Source organism: Coptis chinensis, chromosome 3 (genome assembly GCF_015680905.1).
Source record: "Coptis chinensis isolate HL-2020 chromosome 3, ASM1568090v1, whole genome shotgun sequence".
In the NCBI taxonomy this organism is placed as follows: domain Eukaryota; kingdom Viridiplantae; phylum Streptophyta; class Magnoliopsida; order Ranunculales; family Ranunculaceae; genus Coptis; species Coptis chinensis.
In genome coordinates, this window is record NC_141458.1 from 67,631,491 (window position 1) to 67,640,929 (window position 9,439).

The 9,439-nt window shown below is 41.9% G+C and overlaps 1 pseudogene; it reads left to right on the top strand.

Moving 5' to 3' along the window:
- Window positions 1-2,261: 2,261 nt before the first annotated feature.
- On the top strand, window positions 2,262-9,439 carry LOC147510507 (110 kDa U5 small nuclear ribonucleoprotein component CLO-like; annotated as a pseudogene).

Here is a 9,439-nt window from a genome sequence, read left to right on the forward strand (position 1 = left end):
AGGTTTTCGAGTTTCTTCCACAAGCCAAAAGCTGTAGTCTTTTGGGATACATGGTGAAAGACACTGTCGTCAATCCACTGTCGAATGTACCTAATTGTTTTTCTATCAAGCTTGCTCCACTCAGCCGCAGCAACCGTTTTCGGTCTTTCTCCTTGATCCTCAATGGGTTGTGCCAAGTCCTTGCAATAAAGCAAGTCTTCCATCTTGGTTTTCCAAATAGTGTAGTTCTTCCTATTCAGACTCGTCATGCGAGTGTTCACGGAATTGTCCATCTCTACTAGTTATTTAAATTCAAATCTTCTCTCAGGAGTTTTGTCAAACACCTTCCGACCAAGATTTGGATAACACCCTAGACTAATCTAACCTGGCTCTGATACCACTTATTGGGATTATACACCGATAGCAATCGATTCCCCACTATACAGATAACTTGTATTTGAACAATAACAACTCCAGACAACAATCTAAATATTCCCTACAACCAAACTAACATGCCCAACTCGTTAAACAACTATTAACAACAGATAATAATGTAAAACAGTAAAAGCAAACCATAAAACAAAGATATATCGTGGTTCGGCCAATGGTGCATACTTTCACAAGAGCTAATCATTTTATAAAGTGGGAAGGAAGATTACAATCACTCCTTGCAGTCTCTCACCTTACTAGATCACTCCTCGCTGTCTCTTTACAGGCTTGTCTCTTTGTAAAGGTTATCTCTCAATCTTGATAGCTTTCAAGATTAGGTTTTCTCTTACTTCTGTGTTGTCTCCCGTGTGTTAGGTTTTGCCAAAAAACCTTTATTGCAAACTCGCGGTCCACAAAAATAGAATTCTCCAAAAAATAGGCAAGGGTGCGGGGCGCGCCTTAGCTAAGGCCAAGTCGAGCGCGAGTCACGCTAATGTGCCTGGAGGTCGACCAAGACATGAGCACGGGTCGCGCCTTGGGCAAGCCTATTCAGAGCGCGGGTCACACTTAGGCTTATGTACACAAGTAGAAATCCTTTTCTCCTCATGTGAAGGATAACTCCAACAAAAGGCACATATTAGAAGTAAATAATAACCACATCTCTGCCACCCCCTTCGACTGCTGGAGGCGATAGGCCATTAATCCAGCAGCTGAAAATGTCTATTTTGCAAGTGCAAATGCAGGGTGGTCCTTCACTCCTTCACACTATATTCGTTTGATAGGCTGCGCTGTACGTAAAGCTCCGTGGGATCCCATTTGATTCCATTATATGTGCTTCTTGTCTCTGGGGAGATACATATTTATCATCCTGATAGTAGGGCTTTATGGGAGAACCTCCTGCGAATGGAAGGGATAGATCATTCATACAGTGTGTCCTTGAAACGCTTTACAAGATCTATAGCCAAGTAACTGGGGAGTGTAAGAAGAGTGTGGAGGTGACTTTTGTAGAACTTTGCGACGCTCTTAGTACGTATTGTGGCATGCCGACATATAGGTTGAATGTCCGGCCTCTTCTAAGGTTGGCTTGTAGTTCTGTTTTTGGGTCAGCAGACAGGCTTCACTGATATGCTGGTTCAACATATCCCTTATGCTAAGGAAGCTTCGACTAAGAAGGCTGAGCATAAATGGATAGGGCCTCAAAATTCGAGTGGCTAAAGCTGAAGCAGCTACTTTCGAAGTAATAGAAAGAAAAGCAACGAAAAAAAGGAAAATTATCTATTTTTCCCGGTGCCTAGATAAAATACGATACACAATATATATATATATACGAGACTGGAAATGAAAGTCTCAAGATAGGACTCTTCAGTTTTTGATCAAACAAGAGATTGCAATCATTCTGGTCTCTCTTGCTTAATGTTACCAAGCTTTATCCCAAGTCTGACTCTAGTGTTTTTTATGCTTTTGGTAAAGCTTACATTGGTGAAATTCAAACTGAACACACTTGGGTCTGGGAGAAGGTTATTCAGCAGAAGACGAAAAATATGACTGTAGAAGAAGTAACAAAGCTATGAGTTTATCTAGCCCGTTATCGCCATTCCATTGCGAAAACTCCTGCTGGTTCATGGGTACTCATTAAGTGGGTTGACACTTCAATAATGAAAATAGCTACACTGTGCATTGTGAACTATAACGAAAAGGTTTACATATTCAGGCCTGTGCTAATTTTCAATACTCTTCCGGTTGTCAAGACGGACGGTGACAGAGCCTTTGAAACCAAGAGTTACCAAAAATGGTTGAGGGTCTCAGGGGAACACACTATTTTAGGTATTGGGGAGTGTTATTTGGACTGCACAATGAAGGATCTTAGGGAGATCTATTCTGAAGTGAAAGTTAATGTGGCAGATCCAGTTGTGTCATTTTGTGGAACTGTGGTGGAGTCCTCATCCTATCATCATATCCATGAAATGTATTGCTGAAACACCAAACAAAAAGAATTAAATAACTATATATGAGTGCTAAGCTTCTGGTCAGGGGCTAGGAGAAGATATTGAAAATGGTATTTGTAAGCATTGATTGGAATTGAAAAACAATTGGCAATTTCTTATTGAAGAGTTATGATTGGCATTTTCATTCGGCACGGTCTATTTGGGCTTTTGGCCCTAACAAGCAGGGGCCTAACGTCTTACGATAATACTCTCCCAAGTGAAGTTGACACGAATTTGCTGAGCATTGTCAAGATTTCCATTGTTCAGGGGTTCCCGTGGGGTGCAAGAGAAGGACCACTTTGTGATGAACCTATCTAAAATGTGAAGTTCAAGATTGTTAATGTGTACATCGCTCAGGAGCCCTTGCATAGGGGTACTACTAGTCAGATCATTCCCATGACGGGTGGCCTATTCATCCTTTCTCATGGCAACTCCCGAGGCTTATGGAACCTGTTTACTATGTAGAGATAGAAACCCCGATTGATTGTGTATCTACAATCTGCATGGTGTTATCTCGCCGTCGTGGACACGTGACATAGGTCTCTCAGCCTGGTACTCCAGCTTATATTGTCAAGGCAACTTTACCAGTCATAAAGTCGTTTGGTTTGGAGACAAACTTGCGGAAGCATACTTGTTATGACCTAATTCTTCCTCCCTCTGTTATCAGTCCTCTCCCTACTAACCAACCTCCCATTCTATTAGGTTTTCTCTTCTCTTTTATACTCGGTCCTTCGATTTCTATGCCTAACCCTTGATCTTGCTTTCATCCATCTCTCTTGCTCCTCCCATGTGTCCTCTACTACGTGGCATATCTGTCCACCGCCGAGCCAATTATTCGATATCCTCCGCTCTATGGTTTTTGCGTACTCCTTTTCTTTGGACTTCGTCCTCCATTCATTCATCCAGACCTATGAAGCTCATTCAAACTAGACCGTCCTAACAGCCCATTCATTCCTCCAGACCTACGAAGCCCATTAGGCTCAAACAAGACCGTAACAATTGCCCCCGGGCTACAGACTACAAGTCCGCGGTGCCAATAACTCCTCCCCTATGGTCTATTGTGGTTTGAATATTACACTTATCTCAAGTTACCAATTCCTCGCGTCATCATTGATACTTGAGCCAATGTATAACATATGTCAGATCATTGTTCATGTGGGTTAAACCCTTGTCCCCCTAAGTCCTCCAAGATTTCCATAAAGAAGGCCAAAAAGAAAATAGGTCCCCCAATTCCTTGTTTGAAAGCTAAACCATCTCGTTCTTCTCACTCACACCCTTTAGCTTCTACTCGCGATAACTCTCTAACCACCAACTTCCCTTCAATTAGTGACTGGGAAGGATCCTCCAGCCCTCAAATGAAGTTTCCCACAGCTCCAAAACTGTTTCCTGATCATGATTCCTCTGATGATGACGTTACCGAAAAAACCATCGAGGAAGAATCAAATCCCATGGCTGGGGATGATACTCCAGCTGCGGAGTAATCTTACTACTATGGCGCTTTCACCACTTCTGGTTTAAGACTTGTTGTTTATTTTTGTTTGTTCCGCATATCGGCCCTTAGTGGTTTCCCAGGCACTATTGGCTTTTGTCTCGATATGGTCATTTAAGAAAGCTTTTGAATATCTTGGTGAAGAATTTTGCCTCCAATAGTGATATAAGGATTTAGTTCCCCTCCTTGCATGTCAATTCTATACTCAACAAGCTCCTTTACCTACCCTTGACTCATGTAAATAGTGTTAGTATATTGAAAAGTATTTGTCGCGTTGCTCCAGTTCAAACTAGCATCTCAATTAGATTGCCCCACTCTCTTAGTAGAAGGGTGAATATACCACAAAAGGGATAATTGCTTTAATTACTTTGTTCCTTCTTCTATCTGTCTCGAGGCATATGATTACAATTCCCCTTTGCCCCCTAGTACTGCTCCGCTGACTGTCCATAGGTCCACGGTGCCAAGAAACTTCAGTTTATCAAAACTCACTAAAGATCTTTTAACTCAATCTACTAAGTTTAATTGAAAGAATTTTATATATAGGTCTATGGTATCAACAATACACAACTCACTTTGTACTATCCAAAGGATAGGTTCGTAGTATCACCCATAGCCAATTCGCTCTGTCAACTAGTCTACTATCCAAGGGATAGGTCTGTGGTATCACCCATATGCAACTCGCTCTATCAACTATCCGAAGGTCTGTGGTATCACCCGTACCCAATTCGCTCTGTCCACTAGTTTACTATCCAAGGGATAGGTCCGCAGTATCACCCATATCCAACTCACTCTGTCAACTATCTGAAAGATAGGTCCGCGGTATCATCCATGCCCAATTTGCTCTATCAACTAGTCTATTATCCAACGGATAGGTCTGTGATATCACCCATAGCCAACTTGCTCTATCATCTAGTCTACTATCCAAGAGATAGATCCGCGGTATCTCCCATACCACACTGCTTTGTAAGAAGTCATTCATTTTGAATCTAGATATCACCCATATCACCCATATACAAATAGGAAATTCTTTCCCTTATATCTGTTGGGGAACTTGTAGTCTGTGGAAGCCAAACCCCGTGTCCCATTGTGGTACTCCAAATTTTGCTTTGATAGTGAGTGTCCGATATTAATTTATCGTCTCGATTATTTCATTTTTGCTCACTGCTCACTCCGTTGTATTTGGCCTCAGGTTGATTCACTGATATGAAGAGTCATTCCCCAAAGTTGTCCCCGTTATTGGAGCATATCTGCGAACTCAGAGGCGGCCAATGTTCAGTTCCCGACTTACACCCTAAACTGGCGATCCCCACCTTTGTAATCCATTTCTATGCCCACATGCCCTTTAGCTGGGCTGCACTCTATGTGCCAAGTATGCCACCACAAACTAGTTTTGACATAATCAACAAATGCAATGCCTTATTCATTAAGCAATGGTCCAAAATTGTTTCAACGAGTTACGTGAGATCACTATACACAACTTTTGGTGCTTATATTTGCATTTAAGAATTACTTTGAATATATGTGAACGTTTTTCCTTTCACTTTGGTGTTAATAATTAATAATTTATTGTATCACATTTGATACTGTAACATGGTATATTTGTATTTGTTCCTTTAGATATCCGTGTGCCCCCTAGTTTTGTCACGATCTCGATGCCAATGAGGCCGCTGCAAACTACCGAGACCACATACTACGCAACCTACCATCACAAACACCGTCACTGTCGTACAAAGTTCATCATGGTACTTTGCTACAATTACAACAAGTGTATTTGTGTTGCTATTCTAGGCAATCAGAGTCACTTTGAAATTCTATCTAATAATGTTATCGTGGACTCCCTATCTTCCATTCTCTATGTTTAATTCAAGTTTCGCTGTTTTCCTTTCTTTCTTTGTACATGCCCCTCGTCGTAACTTGGTTTTTCAGCCCATTCTTTGTTGAGCTGCAATTGATTTTTTCTTTTGTAGTATTGACCCTTAGCTAAAACAGTGAATTCTATTTCTCTAATGACATACATTAGACTTTTCATTGCTGTTTTTTTTTGCTGCACACACACATATATATATTTCATTTGTGTTATAGTATTTACTTTCAATTGTAATTGACACCTTTGTTTTGTTATTAGTCTGCTGACAATTTATATTATCCCTTTATTTTGGGTGTACTATGCCATGTACGTGGACATCTAATATATGTCTCCAGCTTTGATTCGGAATAGAGTACCATGCCAAGTCCAGGGACAACTAATATCTACCCCCAATTTTGATACGGATCGGTGCGTCCAGGGACCTCTGCCTTTATATCTTTGATTCGGAATTGCGTACCATGCCGCGTCCAGGGACCTTTGCCCCTATGTCTTTGATTTGGACTGGCGCACTGTACCAAGTCTAGGGACAACTATTATCTACCCCCGAGTCTTTGATTCAAAGTGGCGTACCATGCCGCGTCCAGGGACCTCCGCCCCGATGTCTTTGATTCAGATTGACACACCATGCCAAGTCCAGGGACAAGTAATATTTGTCCCAAGTCTTTGATTTGGATCGGCATACCACACCAAGTCCAGGGACCTCCGCCTCTATGTCTTTGATTCAGACTGGCGTACCATGCCAAGTCTGGGGACAACTATTATCTACCCCTGAGTCTTTGATTCGGATCAGCGTATGTACCATGCCGAGTCCGAGAACAACTAATATCTGCCCTCGAGTCTTTGATTTGGACTGGCGTACACCTCCGACCCTATATCTTTAATTCGAACTGGCGCACCATGCCAAGTCCTGGGACAACTATTATCTGCCTCCTTTTTTTTTTGGAGAACAAGTAAAAAGATTTATGTTATGGAAAAGAAAATATCATTTTCATTACATATCATTTACAAGACACTATATCATTTGCATTATTTGATTCGGACCATTTTACCAGTTTCTTCTTCCATGATAGATTCTACTAACAATGTTCCCACATTTGTGAGTTCCACTTCATTACCATTTGTACCTCCTTTACAGTTAGACTTGGTCCGCGGATAGCCCTATCTGTAATTGATATGCTTTCTCTTGGAGTTTAGAACTTTCTGCCCCACCATTTCTCTTCACCATATATCTTTCACCATAGCGAAATAACTTGCTTGTGCTGCGGATGGTCTCTCTTGATTTCATAACTCCCTACTCTAATAGGGAACCTAACCACGTATTTGGTAATAATAGGTAGATGAGACATCCTTCATTGCATGTATCCGTTTGCATCCCAAAATCATATTGCACTGCGACGTGGAATCTACCACCACGACTGTAGCATTGATGGTAATCGGGCCTGCATATACTGGCAAATCTATCTCCCTAATTGGTTCAGTCATCATTCCATTGAAGCCAAATAAATTTTTTTTACCTTCGCCGCTTGTCTCAATACCACAGAGTCTATATGCATTTCATCTAAAGCAATGCAAAATATTAAATCAATAGAACTACCACAATCAATTAAAATTCTTTTGGTGAGATAGTTACCTAGCTAATAGTAGCATTACTACTAGTGCGTCATCATATGGAAGACTTACCGTTTCTCTATCCCCCTCCGTGAAAGTGATATTATTGTATCATGTGACACTCTGTGGTATTGGCCTGGGTAAAAGACTCACTTCGCACACTTGCTGCATCTGCATAGTCCGCCTCATCTTATCTCTTTGTCTATTACGCGTTGAAATTTCACCACTGAATATGATATTTATGGTTCTCAGAATACGACGATCCTTCGGTATCTTTACCTCTTCTCTATTGTCTTTGATATAACAAAAGACACAACAAAAGGTTATAAACTCTTTTAAATTCCCTTAATCTATCATTTAATTTTTCCACCTTTACCTTTCCTTTCGCTTTCCTTTTCCACCTCACTAACTCCTTTTCCCCCCTCTTTTGCTAGTCCGCAGAACATAATCTTCACATCTGATGTATTTTTCCAGTTTTGGATACAACTCCGCCAGACTTGATATTTTTTCCTCATTTCTAACGATGGACATGTGCACCTCGCTCCCTTGGCGGACTCCATTTCTGAATGCTATGACACCGCGGTCTTCTGATCCAGATTTTAAACCTTCAAAGCTTCTGCATTGAATCTAGAGACAAATTCTCGTAATGTCTCTGCCTCTCCTTGCTTCACATAGAATAGCGCAGATACATCCATTGCCCTTTTCTTTTGGTGGATATAATGAGTGACGAATTCCTTCTCCATATCACTGAATATGTTTATACTTCCCACCGATAGTTGGTAAAACCAATTAGAAGCTCGTTCTTTCAAACTCGCTGGAAAAAGCATACACTATAAGCCATTGAACTTATCTTCTTGCCATAACGCCAACTGTTGGCAAAAGTGTTGGACATGATGCACTGGATCCCCTTTATTTCCGTCAAATCGATCAAACCGAGGCGGTGTAAATTGCCTCTGGACCTCCGTTGCTCTTACCGCCGGTGCTAGTGGATTATGACTTAGTCATGCTATTATCTGGTTCGCCGCTCCTCTGTTCTCCTGATGTATGGTTGGATGGCCTCTCTCTCCATTTCTAACATGTACTGAACTTGCTGCAAAGTGACACCATCTGTTATTCCGCCGCCTTCCACTTGTGGATCTGCTCTGTCTAACGGCTACAAAGGTTCCCCCACTGAGTCTTCTTCATCTGACTCTTCTTCCTCTTCGTTTTCTGCTCTTCTCACCTCTGTCGTTTCTCTCTCTCTCCTAAACTTTCCATTCTCTTCCTCAGGCTAACCATCTCTATCTCCATCTCTCTCATTCTCTCCACCGCCGCCAGATCTGCTTCTTTTCCTACCACCTCTGTTTGATTGACCACTTCTCTACTATTTGCTTCCATAAGACTTCCATTTCTGTATCCTCTCTTGTTTTTCTTTTTGGTGGCCTGGTGCCATCTCTTCTCTTAGCACCATAGCTTTTAACCGGTGTGGTCGTGGGTTCAGTCCACTCGGACGGCGTCAATTGTTATGACCTAATTCTTCCTCCCTCTGTTATCAGTTCTCTCCCTACTAACCAACCTCCCCTTCTATTAGGTTTTCTCTTCTCTCTTATACTTGGTCCTCCGCTCTCTATGCCTAACCCTTGATCTTTCTTTCATCCATCTCTCTTGCTCCTCCCACGTGTCCTCGACTACGTGGCATATCTATCCATCGCCTAGCCAATTATTCGATATCCTCCGCTCTATGGTTTCTGCGTACTCCTCTTCTTTGGACTTCGTCCTAACAGCCCATTCATTCCTCCGGATGTATGAAGCCCATTCAAACTAGACCGTCCTAACAGCCCATTCATTCCTCCGGACCTATGAAGCCCATTAGGCTCAAACTAGACCGTAACAATACTCAAGGGCAGGCGTTTTGTTTTTCTCTGTTTGATCATTGGGCTATAGTACCTGGTGATCCTCTTGACAAAAGTACTGTTCTCCAATGAACCTGCTCAGCATCTTGGGCACGAGTTTATGGTAAAAACAAGGTGTCGAAAGGGAATGCATGAGGATGTGAGCATCAACAAGCTCTTTGATGAAGGCATGGTGGTGGAGCTTGCATAG